The 27,760-nt window shown below is 42.8% G+C and overlaps 2 long non-coding RNA genes across 9 annotated transcripts in view; one reads left to right on the top strand and one right to left on the bottom strand.

Moving 5' to 3' along the window:
• LOC144300045 (uncharacterized) overlaps positions 1 to 11,612 on the top strand; it is a 37,825-nt gene extending 26,213 nt beyond the window's left edge. For 2 of the 6 annotated variants that reach the window (XR_013366691.1, XR_013366688.1), the window contains 2 exons: positions 10,116 to 10,222; positions 11,295 to 11,612. This is a non-coding gene — a long non-coding RNA (uncharacterized LOC144300045). Of the gene's footprint in view, positions 1 to 10,115; positions 10,223 to 10,938; positions 11,077 to 11,294 lie in introns of those variants that run through there. The other 4 variants (XR_013366692.1, XR_013366690.1, XR_013366689.1 and 1 more) reach the window with 2 other exon arrangements.
• The window catches only part of LOC144300044 (uncharacterized), a 65,192-nt gene continuing 45,142 nt past the window's right edge, over positions 7,711 to 27,760 (bottom strand). For 2 of the 3 annotated variants that reach the window (XR_013366686.1, XR_013366684.1), the window contains 2 exons: positions 17,683 to 17,742; positions 7,711 to 8,424 (listed from right to left, as the gene is read on the bottom strand). This is a non-coding gene — a long non-coding RNA (uncharacterized LOC144300044). Of the gene's footprint in view, positions 8,425 to 17,682; positions 17,743 to 25,310; positions 25,506 to 27,760 lie in introns of all 3 variants that reach the window. The other variant, XR_013366685.1, reaches the window with a different exon arrangement.

The raw sequence follows: 27,760 nt of genomic DNA, 5'->3' as shown, positions 1-27,760 counted from the left end.
ACAGAATAACACCCAGTGCTTATCCCATTAAGTGCCCCCCTCAGTGCCCGTCACCCATTCACCCTCTTCTGCCCATTTCATGATTGGATTATTTGTCTTTGCTGTTCAGTTTGATAAGTTCTTTATAGATTTTGGGTACTAGTCCTTAATCTGATAAGGCATTTGCAAATACCTTCTCCCATTCTGTCAGTTGTCTTTTGGTTTTGTCAACTATTTCCTTTGCTGTGCAGAAGCTTTTTATCTTGATGAAGTCCCAATAGTTCATTTTTTGCCTTTGTTTGCCTTGTCTTTGGAGATGTGTCTAGTAAGAAGTTGCTGCAGCCAAGGTCAGAGGATGCTGCTTGTGTTCTCCTCTAGGATTTTGATGGATTCCTGTCTCACATTTAAGTCTTTCATCCATTTTGAGTCTATTTTTGTGTATGGTGTGAGGAAGTGGTCCAATCTCATTCTGCATGTGGCTGTCCAATTTTCCCAAAACCATTTGTTGAAGTGAGTGTGTTTTTTCTATTGAATATTCTTTTCTGCTTTGAAGATTAGTTGACTGTAGAGTTGAGGGTCCATTTCCGGGTTCTCTATTCTGTTCCATTGATCTAAATGTCTATTTTTGTGCCATTACAATACTGTCTTGATTATTACAGCTTTGTAATAGAGCTTGAAGTGCAGAATTGTGATACCATCAGTTTTGGCTTTCTTTTCCAACATTGCTTTGGCTATGGAGGTCTTCTCTGGTTCTATGCAAATTTTAGGATTATTTGTTCCAACTCTGTGAAATAAGTTGATGATATTTTGATAGCGATTACATTGAATGTATAGATTGCTCCAGGTAGCATAGACATTTTAACAATATTTGTTCTTCCCAATCCAAAAGCATGGAACATTTTTCCATTTCTTTGTGTCTTCCTCAATTTCTTTCATGAGTGTTCTATTGTTTTCTGAATACAGATCCTTACCTCTTTGCTTAGGTTTATTCCTAGATATCTTATGGTTTTGAGTGCAATTATAAATGGGATTGACTACTTAATTTCTTTCTTCTGCCTCATTATTTGTGTATAGAAATGCAACTGATTTCTGTGTATTGTTTTATATCCTGCCACTTTGCTGAATTGCTGTATGACCTCTAGCAATTTTGAGGTGGAGTCTTTTGGGTTTTCCACATAAAGTATAATGTAATCTGCAGAGTGAGAGTTTGACTTCTTTTTTGCCAATTAGGATGCCTCTTATTTCTTTTTGTTGTCTGATTGCAGAGTCTAGGACTTCTACTATGTTGAACGGCAGTATGAGAGTAGATATCCCTGCTGTATTCCTGACCTTAGGGGAAAAGCTCTTAGTTTTTCCCTGTTAAGAATGATATTCATTGTGGACTTTTTGTAGATGGCTTTTATGATATTGAAGTATGTTCCCTCTATCCCTACACCGTGGAGAGTTTTAATCAAGGAAGGATGCTATACTTTGTCAAATGCTTTTTCTGCATCTACTGAGAGGATCATACGGTTCTTGTCCTTTTATTAATTAATGTGGTGTATCACATTGATTGATTTGTGGATGTGGAAACCATCCTTGCAGCCCAGTAATAAATCCCACTTGGTGATGTTGAATAATCTCTTTAATGTACTTTTGGATCCTATTGGCTAGTATTTTGGTGAAAAATTTTGCATCTATGTTCATCAGGGATATTGGTCTGTAATTCTCCTTTTCTGTGGGGTCTTTGCTTTGGGGATCAAGGTAATCCTGACCTCATAGAATGAGTTTGGAAGTTTTCCTTCCATTCCTATTCTTTGAAACAGCTTCAGAAGAATAGGTATTAATTCTTCTTTAAATGTTTGGTGGAATTCCCCTAGGATGCCATCTGGCCCTGGATTCTTGTTTTTGGGAGATTTTTTTTATTACTGCTTCAATTTCCCTGCTGGTTATGGGTCTGTTCAGGTTTTCTTTTTCTTCCTGTTTCAGTTTTGGTAGATTATACATCTCTAGGAATGCAACCATTTCTTCCAGATTGTTTAGTTTGTTGGCTCATAATACATTCTTAAAATAGTTTGCATTTCTTTGGTGTTCGTTGTGGTCTCTCCTCTTTCATTCATAATTTGATTTATTTGGGTCCTTTCTCTTTTCTTTTTGATAAGTCTAGCCAGGGGTTTATCAATCTTATTAATTCTTTCAAAGAACCAGCTCTTAATTTTGTTGATCTGTTATACTATTCTTTTGGTTTCTAGTTCATTGATTTCTGCTCTAATCTTTATTATTTCTCTCCTCCTGCTGGGTTTAGGCTTTATTTGCTCTTCTTTCTCCAGCTCCTTTAGGTGTGAGGTAAGGTTATATATTTGAGACCTTTCTTGTTTCTTAAGAAAGGCTTGTATTGCTATGTACTTCCCTCTTAGGGCTGCCTTAGCTGGAACCCAAAGGTTTTGAACAGTTGTGTTTTCATTTTCATTTTCATTTGTTTCCATAAATTTTTTAAATTCTTCTTTTTCTGGTTGACTCATTCTTCCTTTAGTAGGATGCTCTTTAGCCTCCGTGTATTTTAGTTCTTTCCAAAATCCTCCTGTGATTGAGTTCCAATTTCAAAACATTGTGGTCCAAAAATGTGCAGGGAATGATCCCAGTCTTTTGGTACCAGTTAAGACTTGATTTGTGGCCCAGTATGTGATCTATTCTGGAGAATGTTCCATGTGCACTTGAAAAGAATGTGTATTTTGTTGCTTTAGAATGGAATGTTCTGAATATATCTGTGAAGTCCATTTGGTCCAGTGTGTCACTTAAAGCCTTTGTTTCCTTGTTGATCTTCTGCTTGAGTGATCTGTCCATTGCAGTGAGTGGGGTAATTAAAGTCCCCTACTATTATTGTATTATTATGGATGTGTTTCTTTAATTTTGTTATTAATTGGCTTATATAATTGGTTGCTCCCATGTTAGGGGCATAAACTTTTACAATTGTTAGATCTTGCTGGATAGACCCTTTAATTATGATATAATGTCCTTCTCATGTCTTATTACAGTCTTTGATTTAAAATCTAATTTGTCTAATACAAGAATTTCCACCTCCACTTTCTTTTGATGTCCATTAGTATGATAAATGGTTTTCCACCCCCCTCATTTTCAATATGGATATGTCTTTGGGTCTAAAACAAGTCTCTTGCGGACTGCATATTGATGGATCTTGCTTTTTTATCCAATCTGATACTCTGTGTCTTTTGATTGGGGCATTTAGTCCATTTACATTCAGAGTAACTATTGAAAGATCTTAATTTGGTGCCGTTGTATTACCTGTAAAGTCACTGTTTCTGTATATTGTCCCTGTTCCTTTCTGGTCTATGTTATTTTTGGGTTCTCTCTTAGCTTAAAGGATCCCTTTTAATATTTCTTAAAGGGCTGGTTTGATCACTTATTCTTGTAGTTTGTTTGTCTTGGAAGCTTTTTATCTTTCTTTCTATTTTGAAAGACATCCCTTCTGGATAAAGTATTCCTTGCTTTTTCATTTAGCATCCTGAATATATCATGCCATCTTTTCTGGCCTGCCAGGTCTCTGTGGGTAGGCCCACTACCAGGCTAATGTTTCTACCCTTGTAGGTTATGGACCTCTTGTCTCAAGCTGCTTTCAGAATTTTCTCTGTCTCTGAGATTTGCCAGTTTCACTTTTATATGTTGGGGTGTTGACCTATTTTATTGATTTTGAGGAGGGTTCTCTCTGCCTCCTGGACTTGATGCCTGTTTCCTTCCCCAGATTAGGGAAGTTCCCTGCTAAAATTTGCCCCAATATATCTTCTGCCCTCCCCCCTTTTCCTCTTCTTCTGGGATCCCAATTATTCTAATATTTTTTTTGCTTTATTGTATCACTTATCTCTCAAATTCTCCCCTCCTAATCCAGTAGTTATTTATTTCTCTTTCTCAGCTTCTTTATTCTCCATCATTTTGTCTTTTATATCACTAATTCTCTCTTCTGCCTCATTTATCCTAGCAGTTAGAGCCTCCACTTTTTATTGCATCTCATTAATAGCCTTTTTAATTTCAACTTGATTAGATTTTTGTTCTTCTATATCTCCAAAAAGGATTCTCTAATGTCTTCTATGCTTTCTTTCAAGCCCAGCTAGTATCTTTATAATCATTCTGAACTCTAGTTCCAACATCTTACATATGTCCATACTGATTAGGTCCCTGGCAGTCAGTACTGCCTCCTGTTCTCTTTTTTTAAGGTGAGTTTTTCCATCTTGTCATTATTTCAGAAAGTGGTCACTTTTCTATTTATAGAGTTGCAGCTAGTCTTTTCTTAGATCTCTGGTTGAGTTCACAGGTGTTCAGAATGATTTGATAGCTATCAAGCTGAATTCCTGGGACCAGATAAAACTAAGGTCTCCTACTCCTCTGCCGTCTTGGACTCTCTCCCAAAGTGAAGTCCTTCTAAAAAGGGATGTTTCCTTGGGAAACATACCTCAGAGTCAACCCACTGGAGGAATGAGAAGCTATGTCATTTACTTAATTCTATCTCCCTTGTCTGAGGGCTGGCTCTGGGGTGTTAACTGTCTCATACCTCCAGACTATACCTGCAAGCTCCCAAGTCCAGAAGAAAGACCTCATTCAGAGAAGTAGAGTTAAATGTGCTGGAAGTGGAATGGAAAAGACACTGCATGAAAGAAGATGGACAAGTGACCAACGAGCACATGAAAGATGCTCAACAGCATTAGCCACACAATAAAACCACAATGAGATAACACCACCCACCCACCAGAATGGCTAAAGCTGAACAGGCTGATAATAACAAGTATGAGTGAAGATGTAGGACAACCGGAACTCTTATCCACTCCCAGTGGCAATTATAAAAATGATACAACCACTTTGTGTAAATATCTGTTTCTTATCAAACTAAACAAGCACTTCCTCGAAGGTGCAACCATCACTCTCCTAGGTACATACTCAAGAAACATAAAAGCATATGTCCACACAAAGACTGGTATGCAAATGTTTTTAGTGCTCTGTTTATACTAAACAAAGACTGGAGACATTCCAGATATCTATCAGCAGATGAATGGATAAAGAAATGGTGACATATTCATATTCAATGGAACATTACTCAACCATAAAAATGAACAAATTTTTAATGTATGCAATAACAGGGATGAATCTCAAAATTTAAAATGTTCATGGAAGAAGCCAGGTACCAGCTATATGATTCCATTTATGTGAATGGGAACATAATTCACATAAGGAATTATGTGGAATCTTCCCACTAGGGAAGATACAACCAATCTATGATGCTGGTGGTCAGAATGGGCATTGTCTGGGAGCAGAGATGGTACTGGCTGGAAAGGGAGATGAGGGAAACTTCCAGAATAAGACTGCTTCATATCTTGATCTTAGTGATTGGTCATACCATGCTCTCAAATGTAAAAATTCATACACTTTTGATTTTGTGTCTTTTATGTAAAGCATACACCTTTATTTTTAAAAGTACAAAATATAATAAATGAGGAGTTCCATTCTTAAAAGTTCTGCTCCAAACCCTTAGCTGGTTACTGAGGATGACTGCAGTTGGGGTCTCCAGCCTCATTAGGGAAAGGTAAGGGAGGGCTCAGGACAGGCTGAGGCTTTGGAGCTGCCAGTGCAGAAAACACACTCGCTCCCGTCACTGACTTATGATTAAGAATTTTCCTCCTGGCCTCTGAGTGTTTTACTGGCTCATCCATCAATCTGTCACGGCGGCCGTCAAGGCAAGAGCAGCAGAAAACTAACAGCTCACACCCAAACAGCCTGAATAATTCAACACCCGCCACAGCCTCTGGACACTAGGAGCATGAAGCTAATTTTTTATTTATTTCTCAGGCTCTGCAGTTTATTTTCATGCCCCTGGAGCATGCCCCTGGAGGCTCAGAGAGTGGGCATGGGACTTCCATGGATCTAGAGAGGATGAGCCAAAGCCATAGACCTGGGGTATTCCACCCTGATGTCTGGGGCAGGACAATGGACCCAAAGCAGGGGCACTGTCAAATGAGGGCGTCTAAACAGTGGACAGAAAGAGCAGATACTGGAGTCTCAAGATTTTAGATCTGGGTGAGCCACTTCTCAGCTGTGTGGTCTTAAGCAAATCACTTACATGGTGCTTACTTTGTGCCCCTGGCCCGGGGCCAGGCACCTGAATAAAGGGTGCCATTAACATTGGTCCTAGAAGTTCATGTCTGCCACCATCATTTTTGCAAAGGATCTTAGAAGATTAGGGGCTGGACTGAAAAATAGGAAGGTCTGCCCAGCTCCCTTATCCCCAATCTAGGAAAGATTTGTGACCTCCAGGAAGGGATGAGCTGCCACCACAAACCCTCTGGGCTCTTTGGAGAAGGAAAACAGTGGGCAACTCCTTGATTTATGCAACATTTCAAGGGCCTGAGAAATGCTTACCCAGTCCTGGCAATGTGTCACATGGGTGGCACTTTCAGGATTTCTGAGTCAGAAACCATTTTTATAGGGAACAAATATTCTTGTGGTTGCAGCCCCTTGAGTCCCCAGGGGTTCCCTGTATCTGTTAGCTACTTATTGAACTTTGAGGGTGAGCAACATCCAGTAGTGGACAAGTCAGACCAGGAAGTTCCCAGGCACCAGGGAGCTCAGGCATGGGCTCCTTTTCTTCAGAAGCTAATCACTTTGGGACACCTGGGTGGCTCAGTCAGTTAAGCATCTGACTCTTGATTTCAGCTCAGGTCATGATCTCAGGGTCCTGAGACTGAGCCCTGCGTCTATCTCTGCACTTAGCGAGGACTCTGCTTGTCCCTCTCCCTCTACTCCTCCCCCTATTTGTGCTTTCTTTCTCTAAAATAAAATAAGTAAGTAAATCTTTTTTTAAAAAAAGAAGTTAATCACTTTGGGGAAACCAAGGCAGCTCAGTAGCTCTAAGGCTTCTCTCTCAGGGCAAGGTGGAGAAGGCTGATTCCCAATAATCTTCTGGGAAGAAAGGGTCCAGAATGATCAAACCCTCCTGCCTCAGGAAATACCAGATAATTCCTCATTACCAGCTCCTTACTTCCCTAGCAGAAAGTTCTGATGAGGAGTAAAAGGAAAGAATCTCTGCATCAGTGGTTCTCAAACTTGAATTAACATCAGAATCAACAGGGAGGGCTTTTTAAAACACAGATTGCCAGGTACACCTCAAAGTTTCTCATTCAGTAAGTGTGGGGAAGCACCTGGAAATGTGCATTTCCAACAATTTCCTACAAATACTGCTGCGGTTGCCCTGGTGACCACACTTTGAGAACAAGTCTGGATGAAAGATGGGGAAAATGGAGTTAAAATTGTAGCCTTGCCATATCCTGGCAGTGTGACCTTACACAATCTACTTGGCCTCTCTGAGACTCAGTTTCTTCATCTTGACAGGGTTAAGATCAGAGACAATAAACACTGACACTTCATAGGCCCTCAATATAACACCCCCAGGTGACAATTCCTTCAAGATATATATATATATATATATATCGAGAGAGAGAGAGAGAGAGTAAGTGGGGAGGGGAAGTGCAAAGGAAAAGAGAGAGAGAGAATCCTAAGTAGGCTCCATGCTGAGTGTAGAGCCCAATGAGGGGCTTGATCTCACAACTCTGAGATCATGATCTGCAACAAAATCAAGAGTTGGACATTCAACTGGACTGAGCCACCCACATGCCTGCACCCCCCACAATAGATTAAAAATAATCTATTATTTTTGCTTTCAATGTAGACCACTGCAGCAAAACAGCCTCCTTGAATTCATTTTTTTTAAATCAATGGTTTCACAAAGAAATCAGTGGCTTCACAGAGCAGAGTTCCATGAAGTCATAAGTTAGAGCCAGGATCTGTAGAACTCACAGGAAACTCTCAGCATCACATTAAGCAGAATGGATGCCCAGATTTGTCTGTGCACACAAAATAGTATTAACCTAAAGAATCAATTAACTTCTTGGCAGACAGGCCATCTAACCCCAGGGCACCCAGTGAGGGCTTGCTCACCCCAGCTGCCCTGAGCGACACAGAAGCAAATCTTCTAAGTCCTTTTCTTTCTAGTGTCCACATGATTAAGGACAAGATGCGTCACGGAGCTTCTCAATCAGGGGGCAACTCCATTAACAATCCTCAGATGGCAAAATGTCATTGGCCATGTTGTCCTGGGCAGGGAGGGCCCAAGGTAAATGATACCTGCACTTCATAAGCTGCAAGTAATGATGTTCTATTGCAAGGTATTCTTTTATTGCAATGCTAAACCTGAGCTCTTGAGGCCTCGGTTTGATATTCCCACTCTGATGTTGCATAATGCTAAGTACAATAGTCTGAGGTGAAATCAGGAACAGGGATCAAAGTGGGATCGAGAGAGGCTGAGATTTGGACAGGCTATAAGGGCCGAGCTAGGAGGACAGGTCCACTTCAGCACCACAGACAGCACCACGCAGCAGCGCTTCTCTGGGGGGAAATTGCTTGAATCTGTGTGAAGACAAAGGTACATATGATAGTAACATTCACATTGTGGTCTAAATCAGGGTTTCCCAACCCTGGCGCTATTGACATTTTGGGCCAGATAATTGTGGAGGGCTCTCCTATGCATTATAGGGTGTTTAGAAACATCCTTGGACTCTACTCACTCCACCCCCGATAAAAAAAATAGCCATTGCCCAATGTCCTCAAGGGGACAAACTCATTCCTACTTGAGAACTACAGACCTAAGTGAATAGCACTTTCTGGAGTTGTAGAGTGTACGTCTATATACATCTATGAGATTACTCTCACAGCCCAACCTTCAAACTGCTTCAAATAGGACTTAAGGAGCCCTCTTCTTTATTCTGGTAGGAAGGACTAAGTGGGTTAAAAAACAGGCAAACAAGTAAAATAAGTAAATAAAATAAAGACTGTAATAAGTGCCATGAAAAAAACAGAGGGATGTGATCAGAAGATAATGCGAGAACATGTGCGCTAGACAAGGGAATCCTGGTATGCTGTTGGTGGAATGCAAACTAGTACAGCCACTGTGGAAAACAGTATGGAGGGTCCTCAAAATTAAAAAGAGCTACCATATGACCCAGAAATTCCACTTCTGGGTATTTATCCAAAGAAAGTGAAAACATTAACTTGAAAAGACATATACACCCCCATGTTCATTGCAGCTTTATTTACAAGAGCCAAGACGTGGAAACAACCTAAGTGTCCATCAGTGTCCATTAATTTTCATTGCCTTTGTCAAAGTCTGAGGCTACGTCCATTTCTTCCTTGAGATTCACTGGGAATCAAGCATTGACTTTTCCATACATATTTTTTTTCTAGGCAGTGGTGAACACAGATGTGCATTTAGGAGAGGGCAGATGGCTAGGATTTCTTTTTCATATGTGGGCTTTGGGAACTCCTCAGAAGACCTCACTATCCCCCAGTGCTCCATAAACAGGAAAGTTGGAGATGTCCTGAGTGTCCCCTTGGGAGGGTAGGAGGAGGTTGTTCTTAAAGTGCTGAAATCATTGACTTTTGAAGGACACATGGGGGAAGAGACAAAATTAAATCTCAGGAAAGGGAATTATAATGGCAACATCCATGCACTGGAGCTCTGGAATCAAACAGAGGTGGGTTTAAAACCCACCTCCCCCACTTATTAGCTGTGAGACCCGAGGCAATTGACTTTACCCTTCTGAACTTCAGTTTCCTCATAGGCAAAATGGAATTAATAATAATACCTATTTCGTAGGGTTCCAGAAGGGCAAGGAACAAAATAAGATTCAAATAAAATGTAAGCGTCACAAGAATGCAAACATGGTAGGGTCCTGAAATTGTGTTGGTATTATACCCACATATCTTTTATATATACATATTAGTTAAGTTAATGATTTGATGATGGGTGAGTGCCTGGGTCAAAAAATAATAAACCAGAGAGAAGGGATGCTTGTTACATAATAGCAGAGAGTTTAATAACACTTCTCCCTGGAGTGATATGGAAATTGGATAATGTATATAATCTAGTGGGTGATCTAGATAAAAAGATCTCCAGGAAGAATGTTGTGGATGACACCTGTTCTTCTTTTCTTTTCTTTTCTTTTCTTTTCTTTTCTTTTCTTTTCTTTTCTTTTCTTTTCTTTTCTTCTCTTTTCTTTTCTTTCTTTTATTTTTCTTTTCTTTCTGCCCGTTTCTTCTAGATGCTTATAGTAATATGCAAGAGGAGAGAGATAAATTAAAGAAATGACCATCAAACAAAAAGGAGACAGACCTTGATAGTTTTGGAAGTTGCCCATATCTCCAGATGGTAAATGTTAAAACTACATGTTTCCAGACAGAGATCAAATCCAGGGCACTGTCAGGAAGTAGGGGATAAAGATGAAGTTGGGGTATGACTGTAAAATCCCTTATTAATGCCCCCAAAAGACCTAAGCTAGTGCTGCAAATAACCAATCAGTCGAACCACACAGATTTAGTAAATTTAAGAGTACTGTGCCTCAGCTGCCTTGGGATTTTTCAGCAGATGCTCAAGGAAGACAAGAATTTATCTCAATGACATTCACAGGTGTGGAGGCCTTTTTTTTTTTTTTTAATGGAATGAACCTGTAATAAGATCACAAAAATTTTAATAGAAATGTATTGGCAACAACACGGCCAGCTTAGATTGAAAGAGACAAGAATTACAGGGATTAAAAAGGGGCCTTTTGGACTCTCACACCTCTACAGAGGGAAAGTAGGATGAGAAAATAGCTCATCTGCAAACACAGACTTCCTGTGTTTCATGCGGAAAGATGAATCAGAGGGTGAAACCAGGAGCCATAGAGATTTATTCCCAGACTTTGAGTTCCAATTTTAAAAACTGCCAACTTGTGCCTGCTGTATTTAAGAATTGTAATGGACCAGTAACCTGTGTGCCTCTTTTATCTGCCTCGTCCTTACTTTTAAACAGGAGTGTCTATAGCTTTTGTCCCCTGCTTTCCTCTATGCATGTGTATATAGGAATCCAGATAACTTTGTTCACAGGTCTCAGAGAGAGAGGAGCAATAATTAAGGAGCTCTACCAAAGACACCACATCTGAGGATCTTCATCCAGACCTACACTTGAGTTGATGATGAGATTCTGACTTTGAGCTGATGCTATAATGGGATGTAACTCTTAGGGGCTGTTGGTGGGGAGGCAGGGGCAAGTGAGGGGGGTAAGGAATGTATTTTATACATTGGAGGAATATGAGCCACTGGGACCAGAGGGCAAACTGTGCTAGCCACTCTCCAAGATGGGTCCTGTGTAGTCCTCTTCTATGCTGACCTGTGTAACCACTAGGATATTACAAAAATGACATTGTGTGAGTTCTAAGGTTATGTCATTTAAAAAATTGCAGTTTCCATCTTGCTCTCTTCTCGTCCACTCTTGGAAGGCAAGCTACTCTGTGGTGAGGGTCCTGAAGCAATCCTGTGGAAAAGTACTGATGGCAAGGAACTGAAGTCTTCTGCCAATACCCATAACCAATGTGCCAGTGACACAAATGACCCATTTTGAAACTAAATCCTCCCACGCTGGTCAAGCCTTTAGAGGACTACCAACCTCAGCTGACATCATGACTGCAACCTCATGAGAGACACCAATCCAGGAACCACTCAGCTAAACTCCTAAATTTCCAACCTATGGAAGCTGTGAGAGAATAAACATCCATTGTCATTTTAAGGCTAAGTTTTGGGATGATTTATTGAGCGGCAGTAGAGAACTAATACAAATTTCCCAAAGCATGTAACCCATTCCTTAGAACAAACTAAGGCTTAATAAACCAAATGCCCAATGTTATTATTAATAGAAAGGTAATAGAAAGGGGATTTGCCCTTGAATAATACAACTTATCATCCTCCTCTTGCATATTGCTATACACATCAAGAAGAAACAGGTTTCATCTGCAACATTCTATCTGAAAAGCTCCTTATCCTTACCCAGTTGACTACATACATTATCTAATTTCTGTGTTACCCTAGGAGAAAGTGTTACTAAGCTATCTACTGCTATGTAACAGTCACCCCCTTCCGCCTGATTTATCATTTATTCATGCTTGCACTCACTCATCAAATCATTAACACTATTCCTGGCAGAGGGAATAGCATGTGCAAAAATCTCGAGGTGACAGTGAGCAAATGTTAGTCAAACTGAAGACGCTCTGTATGCCCGCATAAGGGGCTGCACAGAGGTAGAGAGGAGGGGCCAGATCCTAAAGGGCCTCATAGAGCTTTAGCAGAAGTCTGGGCTTTATCCAGGGCAGTGGGGAGCCATGGAAGAGAATAAACGGAGGAGAGATAAATGTGCATCTTAGGAAGTTCACTCTGGTGACAGCATGGAACATGGTTGCAAGGGAGCAACAGTACAGAGAGCATGAGCAGGTAAAGGTGGTTAGCTTGGAATGGTGAATGGCTTGAGGGATATAGCAAGGTGGACAGAGGATCCCAACTTCAACAGCCATAGAGGGAGAATCAATCAAATTCCTGGTCATAATTGTTTTTATAAACGAAAGCATAAGCAATAGGAAGGTTGGAATTGAGGACTTTGCCTTATGTCCGTTTTCTTGTGTTCCCTCTCCTCCCTATGCCTAGAGAGCCCTGGGGACAGGTTGGCCTGGGTCACCCAACTCCCTCAAGCCACACGGCCAGGAAATAATTGCATTTGCCTGCTCCCCAAGGTAGCCGACCCAGATGAGGAAGACACGGAGGCAGGGCAGCCGCAGCGCTGGGGGTACTCCTGAGTTAATTGAGAGCACACGGGATGAGCTGCTGCTCTGTTTTCATCTCAATGGATCTAATTAGACAAGCAGCAATTGTGCTAAATGGACTGGCCCAGCAGACCAAGGCCACGGCTGGATGCCTAGGGACCCAGGCAGGAGTCAAAGCAATCTCTGCCAAGATAATGGTCTTTCTTGAAAGAGATGGGGCCAGGGGTAGTGTGGCTGGGGCTTGTTGGACATATGCAACCTGGAGAAATCAGATTTCCATGGACACAATTACAAAGTCATGCCATAATTCACTAAGATCTACTGAGTCTCTCCAGAGCTCCCACTACAGGCCAGACACTGCCCAGCACGGGGGACACGGCTATGAATAAGATGGACTTGTCCCTGCCCTCCTAGAGATTACATTCTAGCAGATTAACATGTCACAGCCAAATGATCGCACATGAGATGAAATAATCATGGCCAAGCAGCAAGGGAGATTCCCAGGGCTGTGAGGAGTGTGGTAAGTAAGAACCAACACTGACCGAGTGACTATTAGGCACACATTTTAACTCATTTAATCATTACAACAACCCCCACGTGGAAGGTTTTATTCTTGGCAGTTCTATTTTGCAGATGAGGAAATTGAGGCCCAGAGAGAGGAAGTGACTTTCTCAAGGTGACCTGGAAGGGAAGTAGCAGAGCTGGGATTTGAATCAGGTGCTCCGGCTCTAGCATCCAGATGCCTCACTGCCACCAGGCAGAGGGTTGTACAAAGGTCCTGTGGTGGGAAGGAGGGTAAGTATTAGAGGAACTGCCAAGAGGCAAGGGAACTGGATGGCAGAGACGGGGGGAGGAGGAGGATACAAGCTGATGCCTGGAGGAGGGCAGGTGGAAGTTAGGGCCAGACCCCAATGGATGTGTGAGTCGTGTCAGGCAGGGACATATGTCTTTATTTTAAGGGCAGTAGGGAGCCACAGAAGGGTTTTCAGCAAGGGAGGGATGTAACCAACTTTGATTCTTACCCACCCAGCAGCAACAGGAGGTCAGAAGCAGAACACACATTTGACAGATGAGGAATCTGAGGTCAGAGAGATAGGGTGCCTCAACAGAATAAGATGGGAGGATCTAGAAGGGCACATCGACTGGGTAACCTTGGGCAAGCTCCTTGACCCCTCTGGGCCTCTACTTCCCCATCTGTAAAATGGGGACATAGGGTGATCATCAAAGACCATTTTAGCTCTGACCTGCTAATATCACTTGGCTGTTTCTTTTTTGTGTGTTCTTCCTCCAATCTAATGCCATATAAAATCCCCACTAAGCACTAGGCGCTATACTGGTTCCAGTCCCAACACTGGAGGAAGATTACTGAGCATCACCTGCTGCTTTCACATCCCTGCATTATGCCCCAAATTCAGGGGGTACCCTGTACCTGCCAAACTCACCCAGGACTCCCACCTAACACCAGCCCCGTGCCACCCGCTCCAACAGCTGTGGCCACAGCAGGCCTTCCGTCTCCACTCAGGATCATTTTTCCCTCTGATGAAAACAGATGGAGAGACTTGGAAGGAAACACAGCCCAGCCCCTACCCCAGGGCTCATGGCTCTGGGATGGGAGGAGCGCCAGAGCTAATTTCGACACCAGCTGCCTCACTTGGGCTCCAGGTTCCAAGGCCAGCTCCCCGGAGACTTTTCCTGCCTCTCTGCAGGCCATGGGAGCTCAGATTTCATTTCCTTGAGCTCTGGTTGCTCCAAGCCCAGCTCCTCCTTCTGCTGGCACAGCACCATCTCTCTGGCAGCACCTCTCCCTGGAGAGGACTCCACTCAGCTCTTTCTCCAAGGACTTCAAGAGGTGGACAAGGCCCCACTGCTACCCCTGTCCCCCACCCCCACCCCCACCAGCAGACCTCCATCCACGCAGGGATCTAGGAGCCATGGCCTCCACTTTATATGTAGACCCAGTTCAGAACTGATGGTGCTCAGAGGACATTTGGGGACAGGAATTGATAAATAATTATAAAAAGTTTAGAAATGTACAAGCTCCTCATCCCAGTAGCACCTTTTCTAGAAATGTCTCTTACAAAAATATTTGCCCTTGTGTCATCAGGTGTTTATCTGTAACTCAAAAATCCAAGAGGCTTTGGAAACCGAACATGTTTCCTAAGTCTGGAGCCAACACTCGCTTGACAGCAAAACCCCATCCTCACCTCACAGGAGGTTATTTATGGTGCTCATTTTATCCCCCTTAGTGGGAATGTTTATGGGTTTCACTGAAGAATTTCTTAGTAGGTTTGATTATAAGGTGCCACCTGAGCCCCCCCTAGGGGTATCATGTGGTGTGTGCTATATGTACCCTATAACCTATCTCAAATCCAAAACTCCTGAGGCCCAAAAGACGGCTAGCCCCAGGCAGTTTGGATAACGGATGTAGACCTGCACTGGCCAAGAGTAGAGATAACCTAGAAATCTGCTCACGGGGGACTTATAACCACGTTGGTATGCATCCCCACACTGGAATAGCAGTAACAATAGCAAGATCACAGCAAAACTTTTAGACAGGACCCGTCATTACCCGTCATTTTGCGGATTAGAATACCGAGGCTCAGTGAGGACAGGTCACTTTCTCATGGAAGATGACCCTGATGTAGAAAGAATAAGGTGGTGCTGGCAAAGAATAAGGAGATACCGCCAAACTGCACAGTTGATTTAAGAAAAAAAAAAAAGGCAAGTTGTCTGACAATAGTGTAAATCCATCACGTATGTGTGTGCACATAATCTATACATATACAATATATGACGTTCGAGAGCAGTTTTATGTGTCAGTTTGGCCAGGCTACACTACCTCGTTATTCAAAACCAAATCTGGCAGCAATCTAGGTGCTATTGTGAAGGCATTTGCTTGTTTCATTTTCTCTTTTGTCTATGTATCCATAATAAAATAAGGGCTCTGAGAATAATTTCTTTTGTCTTTTAGTAGTAGAACTCTTTTTTGTTTGTTTGTTGCTCCAAATTTAATCTAATGTGGGATTCCTGTGTTGGCCTTTGTTTTTCAAGATGGCTCTCCCCATTTCACGTCCTTTGGGGAGCCTATCAATCAAGAGACCCTCTCCCTCCCTAGTGCCAGGCTGGCAGGTGTCCCGAGCTCAGCCTGTTTCTATGAAGGTATTTTGTAGATGTCACTGATGTGTCATATGTGATTATGTGATAATCAGTTGATTTTAAGTAAAAGGGATTATCCTACATAGTCCTGACTCAATTAACAGAAAGGCTTCCAGAAGAGAACTGAGGTTTCCCAGAAGAAGAAATTCTACCCATGGACCGCAGTTTCAGCTCCTTCTGGAGAGTTCCAGCCTACTCTTTCCAATGGCCCACTCTAAGGAGTTCAGACTCACCTAGCCAGTCCCCACAATCATATGACCAGTTCCTTGCAATAAAGCTCTTCTTTGTAGATCTCCCACTGGCTGTTTCTCTGGATGAACCCTGACAGATACTCTGTGTAACCGAATATTTTCTTGCGTAACTCCACTCCTCCCACCAGTGGGTATATCCTGCCTTTGTCTGTTCTCACTACCACCCTGTGTGTGAGGTGGGTACTATCATCAGTCCCACTTTCCAGAGGAGGAAGCTGAGTCTCAGAGACATTAAGCAATTTCCCCAAGCACACACAAAGACACCTATGACTCTCCTCTGCCTGACTTCAACGTGTGTGCTCTTTAACCGCCAATTCACCAGCTCAGAAACATCTCCCTAGACAAAACAGGGAGGAAAAAAGAGGGGTTTTGACTGCCCCCTCCAAGTAGGTGATTTGTAGACAAGCTGAGAACAAGGCAGATGACCAGGGCTTGTATTTCAAGGTGGGGGCAGTAGCTACCTTCATCAACTAGCTTTGTCTCCTGCCTGCCCCGTCCTTCAGTCTCCAAAGAGGGCCACACTAGTGGCCATGTGTCCAAAATTGTAAAACTGACCCCTCTCCCCCAACAGGCAGCAGCAATGCCAAAACAAATGAATTGGCAAAACAAATTGAATTGTTCCACACACCACACAGCACCAGCCACTGATGGATTAATGAAGGGCCAGAAGCCCTTGTATGGGAGAATGAAAGCTGGATAAGAATCCGGGACACCTGGCTTCTAGCCTGATCCAACACAAAGACTTGTGTGACCTTGGTCATGTCACCAAACCTCTCGGAGGCCAAGATTGGGAGAAAGCAAGAACCAAACACGTTTATCCTATTAATTCTTAAGACGATACCACCTCCATCTCACAAATGAAGAACTGGGCTGGAGGTCACATGACTTGTTCTCTTCATTCAACCAGGAATTGGCAAAGCTGAAATGCAAACCTCAATCCACTGACTCCAGAGCCCAACTTTACAGGGCCCCTTTGCAATTCCATGGGCCCCAGAGGAGCTTCAAGGCAGCAGGAATTCTGGGCATATGTGAGCCAGCTTGGCTCATTTCCCTCTGAGTGGAGGGTTTATTGATCTTATTGCGGCTACAGAGATCTTATTGCAGCTACTAAACAAGAAAGCACAGCAGCCTCTGATTTATGAGATGCACGAAGTGTACCAGGCAAGCCAATCAACTGGCAGACATTTGCATATTAATAAAACCTCATAAATAATGCAGAATATGACAAGCAGAGTTGATGTTTGCCACGGGACAGCAAGTCCTGGCCCTTCTGAGCAGGGGATCTCAAATTTGAGTGTGGGAATCGCCCATAGAGCTTATTACAATGACACCTTCAGAGTGTCTATTCAGACAACTTAGGGTAACACTCAAAAAGTCACCTTTCAAACCAGTTTCCAGGTGGTGCTGGTGCTGCTGCTGGTCCAGGAACCACATTTTGGGAATCACTATTCTAACTTGCTGCCGCTGACCCCACCTTCCCTCTGCATCTGGAAGAGACTGGCCTCCACCTCTCAACCCCGAGATGCCAAGTGGAATCCTAGATCTGCTACCCACTAGCTGAATGACTCCAGGCAAGTTCTTTAAGTCTTTGGTCCTTAGTCTCTTTGTCTGTAAAATGGGACAACAGTACTCACCTCAAGGAGCTTCTGTGAGAAATGAAGAAGAGGTACAGAAAGTGCTGGCTGGCCCAGGGCCTAGAAGGTAATAAGAATTAAAAAAAAAAAAAAAAAGGACAGCTTTTACAAAGGAAATGTCTGGCCATGACTCAGTATTTTGATTATTATATTACTGTTTTAAGTTTTTTGAGAAAATAATTTTAGACATACAAAACAGTTGCAAAAACAGCACCTACAGTTCCTGTGTACTTGGCAGACACCAAGTGCTCAAAACTAATTCAAGGACAGGTCAGCATCATGCACATCTTCATAAGATGTGCTGAGAAGGATATAATGTCATTCCATGATATTTCCCCCAAACGTACAACAATTTGAATCTAATCACAAGAAAACAACAGACAAATCTACACAGAGAGACATTTTGTAAAGCAACTGGCCTGAAGTCTTCCAAAATATCAAGGTCATGAAAGACAAGGAAAAAACTGAGAAACTGTACCAGGCTGAAAGAGCCCAAAGAAGCATCAGGAAAGTAATACTATACATAGGGATGCCTGGGTGGCTTTCTTAGTGAAGCACCCAACTCTTGATCTCAGCTCAGGTTTTGATCTCAGGGTTGTGAGTTCAAGCCTCATGTTGGGCTCTGTGCTGGGTGTAGAGCCTACTCAAAAAAAAAAAAAAAAGGAAAGTAATACTGTACATATGTGTATATTTACTTATACACGTATAACCTGAGAGAGAAAGCCTATATGGGAAAATATTAACCTTTGGGGATTTTGGATAGAAGAGCATGTGGAATTTGTCACAAAACATAGTGATGACAAGTTGCCATGGACCTGAAGTTACTATAGAGTGAATCCCGAGGTCAAGAAAAGCCAGATGCATGGGAATGCATGGGTAATGCTGAGTGCTGCTCTCATGTCTTTATGGTTCTTTTTTTTTAAGATCTATTTATTTATTTTAGAAGGAGAGAGAGCAGGGAGGGAGCAGCAGAGGGAGAGGAGAGAGACAATTTACGCAGACTCCCTCCCTGCTGAGCACAGAGCCCAACGTGGGGCTCGATCTCACAACCTTGAGATCATGACCTAAGCTGAAATCAAGAGCTAGAGGCTTAACTGACCAACCCACCCAGGCACCCCTCATGTCTTTATGGTTCTTATACATGGGCTATTGTCTCATGGTATTGTCAGCTCAGCCATATCAGCGACAGCATCTATGCATCTAACACAGCCCCAGGTAGACAGCAAATACTCACTGAAGGCAATTCAATTAAACTGGTATTTATAGAGCAGGTGCTCCCCTGGGTGCTAGGTGAACAATGGTGCTGAGGACAGACACTGCACCCCTGTGTGCCACCCATGGGCTAGAGGGGACATTCTTCAATTGATAACCTATCTCTGATCACTCTGTTTAGACTGTGGTCACTCCAGTAACCAGAGAATTGGAGGGTGGAGTATGTCACTGTTTTCTAAGATTTAAAGGTCCTTTTGATTGGGTGTGTGGAGGAAGAGACATAACACATTGACAGTCGGATAGATGAAAGGCAGAAGTGTATGTTATTACATCACCAAACAGGGAGAGGCCATTATACAGGGCCATGTGGGAAATTGCAACCCAGAGGCAGGGTAACAACAAGCTGGAGCTATAGGAGCTTACATGTAGCAAGGAGGGTTGAAGGTAGTTAGTTTCCAGACTCCCTATGGGTTGTCTGATATAAATAATTTTGTGGGCTCTGGGGCATAGAGTCTGTCGCTAGTTGTCTGGTACCTGGTTCTGGCATGATTGGTGCAGGTGCATGGTGACCCCAGGGCATGAAGTCCAATAAGGCAACTGGTTGGAGTGTGAATTTAATTATCTGCTCACAAGGTGAGATGTTACTCTGAGAGTATCACAGAGCCTGAAGGAGTAGCCATGCCCTATCTCCATTCCTTCCTTGCCATGAAGCACTTGCTATGAGTGGATTTCAATCTCTTTCTCTCTCTCTTTCTGTCTGTGCCTCTCTCCCTCCCTCCCTTTCTCTCTCCCGCCTCACTCCAATCAACACCTAATGAACACTTGCCATCAAAAGGAGAAAAAGAAGAAGGAGAGAGAGCAGGGGGGAGCAGCAGCATCTAGGTACTACTCCTTTGAAGAAACACCAAGATATGGTGGCTGAGCCACACCTCCCACTACAAAAACTTAAAGATGGAGGATAGTTCCTCTCCAACTGGCACATACCTACATCAGGACTGAGGCACTTAGCTTGGCTGATCATTCGGCCTTGCCTGGTTTTGAATCTTGGGAGAGAGGCACAACTGTCCCAAGCGGCAGTTGGGTCAAGAGCCCATTGGTTGCATTGTGTATCCACGGTATTTGTCCCATGTGTGCCCCCCCCCCCAAACACATCATCTCCATGGCTGATCTTTGGCTGCTTTGTCTCCTTGTCTGGACCTGCAACCTTTCCACCAATTCAGGGAGCAACCCAATGTCCTTCCAATAAATTTTTTTTTCTTGTTTAAGGTAACAAAAGTCAACTTCTGTCTTGCAATCAAGATGCATAGCTTTCCCACACAAAGAGTTGAATTTCTGGAGGTTAAATATATAGGGTAACTCCAGTAAAAGCCATGGAGGAACCCCTCCCTCAGGGTGTTGGGAAGTCCAGGGTGAAGTTTTCTCCACTTTGCCTTTTCTTTTCCCATAGCAACACTTGTTCATGAGCCCCATGAGCCATCTATTTTCCAGCTGTTAATAATTTTTGAAAACCTTTATGATTACTTAATTATGCCAAGCACTATCATAGTTGATCCTCATTATTCATAGATTCTGTATTTGAGAATTTGCCTACTTGTTAAAATGTATTTGTAAAAAAAAATGTATTTGTAACCCCAAAATCAATATTTGCAGTGCTTCTGTGGGCATGCATGGAGTAGCAAAAAATTTAAGTCACCCAACATGCATGTTCCCAGTTGAGTTGAACAAGGTGACAGTCCGCCTTCTTGTTTCAGTTCTCATGCCATAAACAAGTATCCTTTACACAGTCTGTTTACTGTGACGTTTTTGCATTGTGCTTTTTGTTGGTGTTTTTGCTGTTCTAAATGGCAAAAAGTGTAGTGTTGAAGTGCTGTGCCGGGTGACTCAGTGCAAGAAGGCTGGGATGTACCGCAGGAAGAAAACACATGTGTTGGACAAGCATCATTCAGGTGTGACTTATAGTGTTGTTGGCCATGAGTCCAATGTGAATGAAATCACCAGCATACATTAAATAAGGTATCATTAAACAGAAACACACATAAAAGATTAGGTCCTAATTGATTGATGAAAATGTTGTGACCAGGGGCTTGCAGGAACCTAATCCTGTATTTCCCCCAGGAGCAATGGTTCAGTGTCTGAGTGTTCATAATGACTTACAGAACATAACTACTGCGAAGTACATGAGAACATATGTTTGAGAAAACTTGGAATGCACAATTCTGACCTTCCAGAAGAGATTGAGAAATTTGCACACAGTTTAGTGCTTTATAAGACACCAAGGGAAATGTGAAGAGGAAGCCCCAGGCTATAGATCAGCACCATCAAAGAGGAGACTAAGAAGAGCTGAAGCCCCTTGAGTCCCTGGGATATCTGAGCCCCTAAAGAAAGCTCCACCCAGAGGATACATTTGCCACAAACATAAATACAAGGAGCCACTGACATTAGGGGTCTTGATCTGTTTTAAGAGCAGCCTCCAAACCAAATGTCCATCTGTTCTTTATGGTCCCAATGATCCCTAGCATTATCCATACTGCCAGGTTTGTGTCGTGGAGCTCTCTAGGGGGAAGATCATTTCCAATTTTCTCCAGATGCTCCCAACTTTTTCCTCTGCTGCTGTAATACCACACAGATGCCCATTTCCTACCCGCCTGCTATGTCATCTGCTCTAAAACCCCTAGCAATGGAGTCTTCCTGCCAACATCAAGAATTATTTCTGACCCACACCCAAAACACCACATCTTCTTCTAAGCTCTAGTTCATCCAATTTTTGTTGGTTGGATCAGGACTGGGATTAAACATCTGGCTCCACCCATTAATAGCTGTGTGATCTGAATGAAGACATTTACCTTCTCTTGGCCTCCATTCCTCATCTACAAATTGAGATGGCACTAGAGCAGATACTTTATAAAGTCATTGCCAGTCCAGTTCTATAACTTGTCTTTTTCCATAGATCATAGATGTTACTTAAATACTGTTGCAGATGGACTGTAAATATTGCCCTTCTGTCGAGGACAGAAACTTTGAGTAGGGCTGGAAAAAAAGAGATGATAACATGACTGCTGACATATTTCATGCCTTCAAAACATTTCTTTGGCTGATGGATTGGCCCACTACACAGAAAACTGCAAACAACAAGCCCTCTTTAAGTCTGCTAGTTAGGATGTGGAATGCAAAAGAAGAGGGGAATCATCTAGAATACAAAAGTCCTCTTAGCTTGGAAGGCATGGATCAGTTTAGAGCTCCTTGAAATGAAGAGAATGCAGGCTAATTCAGTTCAATTAATGCTTAATGTTTTATTTTGTGAGCAAATCACTTGTATCAACTAATAAATGACATAGATCTCCAACTTGAAGTTTTCAAGATCCCAGGATTGATATCACCTTCTGCCAGATTTTGTGACTCAAAAATACCAAATCCCAATAATCCAGGACCAAGCAAAGATTGATGAGTGAATGAGATAGGTCTCATTCCAATTTTGTGATGAGTCCTCTGTTTCCCAGTAACGTATAACCTCCTTGTTTTTGCCTCTTTGATCTCTCAATTCCCATCACACTTCAAAGTAGTATGAAGCCCACCTATATCTAGAGGAGGAGAAGGTCTACGACATGTGGGCAAGCTCTGGAGTCAGACTCCTGATGGGTTTGAGTCCCATCTCTCCTCATCCACTCTGTGGCCTTAGCCATTTTAAGAAACTTTCTAAAGCCTCAGTTTTCTCATCTGTAAAATGAAAATAAGAGAAGTCCTTCTCCCCCTAGGGTGTAGAATGGTGTTTCTCAACTGCACCTGAATCATTTGGGGATCTTGCTAAACATGAAGATTCTGGTTCAATAAGGCCAGATATATAAGAGTTGTAACTTCTGATATGTAAGAGTTATATCGTAAGAGACTAACCATGCCACAAATAACAACTATAAACTCTGAGAAAAATACAAAGAGCAATTACCTTAGGTCTCTAGAGAGTGGGGGGGGGGGGGTGGGAAAGCAGGTAGATTTCAGAGGGAAGTCAAATCTTGGGAAAAGGGTGATAGCCTTGGAGGAGTTTCTCATCTTTGCTACAAGGGCAGGTCAGAGCTGTGGTCCAGTGCAGGGCAGCTAAAACACTCATAGAAATCTTGACAACTTTCCAACCTGAGGAACCAGCAGATACAGCACAAAGCAACCATAGTCATAAGGAAGGATAATCCTAGAATGGAGAAATCAGAGAAGGGGGACTCCAAGTTCTGAGCATAGGCTCAGTCCAAATCTCTAGCTGACCCCTAGACCATGCATGTACAAGAGAAACTTAAAGCAGCCTATAGCTAAATATTAAAGACCTCAACTGAGATTTTTAACTGCTGCCCACACAGGTAAGACAGTTTGTAGTGTAACATGTTTAATTATCTGCTAAAACAAAAACAGCAACACTCTTTGAAGCAGTAATAGAAGTCATAAACTCTATGACAAAACATTCACAATATGCAGGATAAAATCCAAAATGATTCGACATACAGAGAATCAGGAAGATGTGACCCATTTTCAATGAAAGAGACAGTCAATAAAAAGCAGCTCTGAGATGACCCACATGTTGAAACTACATGACAAGAACTTGAAGCAATTATTATAAATATATACTCTTGTATAAAGAAAAATCTGCTCATAATGAATGAAGAGATGAAGGATGGGGGAATCTGAGTAGAAATGTAGAAAATATGAGAAAGAACCAAAAGGAAATTTAAAAACTGGAATACATGAAAAAGAGTCAGTGAATTTGAAGATCGATAAATGGAAATTATCCATTTTTTTCTTTTTTAAAAAATATTTTATTTATTTATTTGAGAGGGAGAGAGAGCGCACACATGAGCAGGGGGAGGGAGAAGCAAACTCCCAGCTGAGCAGGGAGCCTGCCATGGGGCTCAATTCCAGGACCCTGGATCATGACCTGAGCCTAAGGCAGACACTTAACCAACTAAGCCGCCCAAGTACCCTAAAATTATCCATTCTTAAAAAGGGGGGTAAGATACAAAGAAAATGAATAGAGCTTCAGAGGCCTGTGGAACAATATGAAAAGATCTAAAATAAGAGGAACTGGAATCTCAGAAGGAAAAGAGAGATTAAGGCAGAAAAAATATATATAATTTGACAAAATAATGTCCCAAATCTTCCCAAATAGATGATTCAGTAGAGCTATAGAAAGAGCTGAGATTCCCTCTTTCTAACAGAAAATTTCTCCTAGTTGATACTGATGGTCTTCCCTTTGAGTGGACAGGGTCTAAAGCTGCACTATCTAATAGAATGTTCTACGATGATGAGAATATTCTACTTCTTCACTGTCCAATGTGGTAGCCACTAGCCACATGTGGCTATTGAAAACTTGAAATGTGACTAGTGTAATTGCACAACTTAATTTTAATTTTAGTTAATATAATCCTAAATTTAAAAGCCACCTGTGGCTCGGGATCATGCCTGCTTTTCCCCTAACAGCAGGGGCCGGGGCACTGCTTCTCATGGCCCACAAGTCCTTCTACCACCTGGCATAGTTTTTTTTCAGTCTCTTCTACCATTTTCATCTGGTATGTGTTCTGCTTACAATGTTAGCCTCCTTGGAAGGAGCTGGGACCACCCACTATATATACTCCTTGTACTTTAAATGACTCTTTAGCCCTGCTGCTGAAATGGCCTGAGGTTTTTATTCTTTGCTCAAAGATTTGTGAAACATGACCACGCTCAGGCTTTGGGGAGCACTCCAGTTCCATCTCTGCCGTGCTCTTGTCAGGTCTCACACCCACTCAGCCTGCATGCTCATGAGGATCAAGCGTGAATGGATGTGAATGTCTATTAGCTTTGTGGGAGGAGAGAATATCATCATAATCAAGCCATTTCTGTACAACATTGGAGCGACAACTGCTGGGAGTGCCTCTAATTGGCATGTTCCCACTCCAGCTGGAAAGAGTGTAGAAGGAAGGAGGGAATGCAGAGTAGCCATATTACCCTTCCCCTAGAATGAGAATGGGAGGCTACTTTCTGGTTCTAAGTAAGCTGAAAGCAGAGAAGAGCCTGCCGGAGCCCTGGACCAGGCTTCATAAGACTGCCCTGTAAAATCTGTGGGACCTCAGGCAAGTTCCTTCACTTCTATGAGTCTCAATTTCTTTCATGGTCAGTGAAGGTAATAACAATACCTATCACACAGAGATGTTTTGAGGCTTTAAATATGGCAATGGGTGTAGTCCCAAAGAGAAAAGTCAACATGAGCATCCCCGCCATCCTACAGAATGATTTTTAAAGCTCCTTTGATCAGAAATATCTCCCTGTCTCAGTACCTAAAATGTTACCACTAAATGCCCTGGTTTAAGGCTACAGAGGACAATCACCCTCACCGAGGGCCCTAGCCACAGAATTGCCTAGTCTAAGGCTTCTCAAACTTTAAAGCATGCGCAGGTTACCTGGGGATCGTGTTAAAATGCAGATTTGGGTTTACAGGCCTGAGGGGGGGCCGGAGATTCTGAATTTCTGACAATTTCAGATGCTGCTGTTGCACAGACCATCCTTCAGGGAGAGAGGACTGAGAGATTTTGCTGTGTATCATAAATCCCGTTTCCCCCATGAGGTTATCTTGTTCATAGTGATGCACCAAAGATCTAAATATTCAGATAAAAAATTGGAAATGCTGAATAATATTAATAATAACATCGGCCACAACTAACATTTATTGAGGGCTTATTCTGTACCGGGCATCACGCCAAGTGCTTTATAGTCCCTGGCCGCTTTAATCCTAATGGCATCCTTATAAAGGATGTTCTATTATTAACCTGACTTTATAGACAAAGAAGCTATACCTTGGGGAGTTTAAGACATTTGCCCAAAAGCACACAGCTAGTGAAAGGAAGATCCGGGATTTGAACCCTAGGCTGTCTCAGAGCTCTATATGCAAACACCACTGTGAAGGACTTCCAAAGGACCATGACAAGGCTTTTCCCCTAGAATCTTCATATTACTATGTGCAGGCTACCCAGTAGCCTAAAGTGCTAACCCATAACCTGTCAGGGGTTTCATTCCTGGCTGCACACTAGAATTACTTGAAGAGACTTTTAAACATATCAATGCCCCAAGTCCACCACAGACCAATTAAATTGGAATCTCTCAGGGAGGGACCCCAGATCTCAGTATTTTAAAGCACCCCAAAGCATTTCCAATTCGCAGCCAAGGAAGATCATCATTGGCTTATAGCCTGAGCTCTAACTGCTAAGGGGGAAGGTACAAAGGGCCAAAGGACCCAGCAGAGAAGAAGCCAACATGAGAGAGGTATGATGAGGCCAAAAAAGCAGTTGCCAACCCAGCTTGATTCCAGAAGCCACTCTCCCGGGTTCATCAACATCATCATTGTAAAATCCCAACATCTCTTTATTATCCGTGCATAATGGAGCCTGACGAGGATAAAGATGGGGATGGGGATAATGGAGGGAAGGTGGGAAGAGGCTTGCTATGGGTGCATAATTATTGTCACTAAATGTCTAATGTTAAAAATCCTCTTCCTGCATCTCATCAAGATGTTTAAGAAACAAAAGGAGAGGGGAAGTCCTAGGTGACAGCTGCAGTCATGTTTCCCACGACTGTACCTGGGCAGAAGTCTAGGAAACCAGCACTCCTAGGTGGGGTGCTGAGCATTCAGGGAAGGATTCAAAGGGCCTTAGTTGCAGGAGTGGGAGATGGGACAGAGACCCTTAGAGTCTGTGTATTATAATGTGATCATTCTGCAGATGGGGAGAACCAGCAATCACTATCCAAGCTCCTAAAATAGCTGCCCTAGACCCCCAGGGCATCCTGCCCATCCCCAGGAAGGCCTCTATGGTGGACCTCTGCTGCATTTTGCCCAGCTAGCACCTTTCTTCTTCATCTGCTACAGCATCTTCATTTACTTTTTAAGGTTTTATTTATTTATTTTGAGAGAGAGAGAGAGAGAGTGGGTGGAGGGGAGAGGCAGAGGAAGAGAAAGAATCTCAAGCAGACTCCACAGGTAGCATGGAACCCAACTAGGGCCTTAATCTCATCACCCTGGGATCATGACCTGAACTGAAATTAAAAGCCAGACACTTAACCAACTGAGCCACCCAGGCACCCCTCCATCTTCATTTTGATGCAGGGATCTCTTCCTGCCCCTGCCCCCATCCATAGTCCTTTGGGAGCTGTACATCAAAGTGCTCTATCTTCTTTTGCTTGAGGGTCAGGCATGTGACCCAAGTCTGGACCAGTCAGCTCTCTCCTAGAGATCTGAATCTTAAGCAAAGTGAAGGCACATGGGAAGAAAGTGGAGCTGATAGATCATCACCACCAAGCCCTGGATTGGTTTCTAATGCTGCTTGGATCCCCTGAAAGCCAAAGCGCACTCTTTCTCTCACATTCTCTTTCTCTAAATATATGTATATTTAGATATAAATATATACATATATGTATATGAGTGTGTGTGCGCTCGAGTGGGGAGAGGAGCATAGGGAGAGGGAGAGGAGCAGACTGCCCACTGAGTGCAGACCCCAATGTGGGGTTCCATCTCATGAGCCTGAGATCATGATCTGAGCCTAAACCAAGTCAGACACTGAACCGACTGAGCCACCCAGGTGCCCCATCAAAGCTCTTTGCATTCCTGGAAACTGTTGCTCACCTATTGCTTAGTTCTATGAGTTCTTCCTATCCATCAGTTTTTGCCCAAGCTGGCCAGGAGCTCAATGATACCGTGTCTAGTATTTCATAAGCCAGAATCCACTAACAAAGCAACAGAGTAGCCAACAAGGCTTTCCTTCCGTTGTCCCAGGACTTTGAACTCATAGCACATGAGGAAAGGAGATTTTACCGACCAGCTCCCTCCTGGCTAGATTAATCCTGTAGTCTCTGCCAAGTC

The sequence above is a fragment of the Canis aureus genome, chromosome 27 (assembly GCF_053574225.1).
Source record: "Canis aureus isolate CA01 chromosome 27, VMU_Caureus_v.1.0, whole genome shotgun sequence".
In the NCBI taxonomy this organism is placed as follows: domain Eukaryota; kingdom Metazoa; phylum Chordata; class Mammalia; order Carnivora; family Canidae; genus Canis; species Canis aureus.
This window is presented reverse-complemented; position numbering and strand designations above follow the sequence as displayed.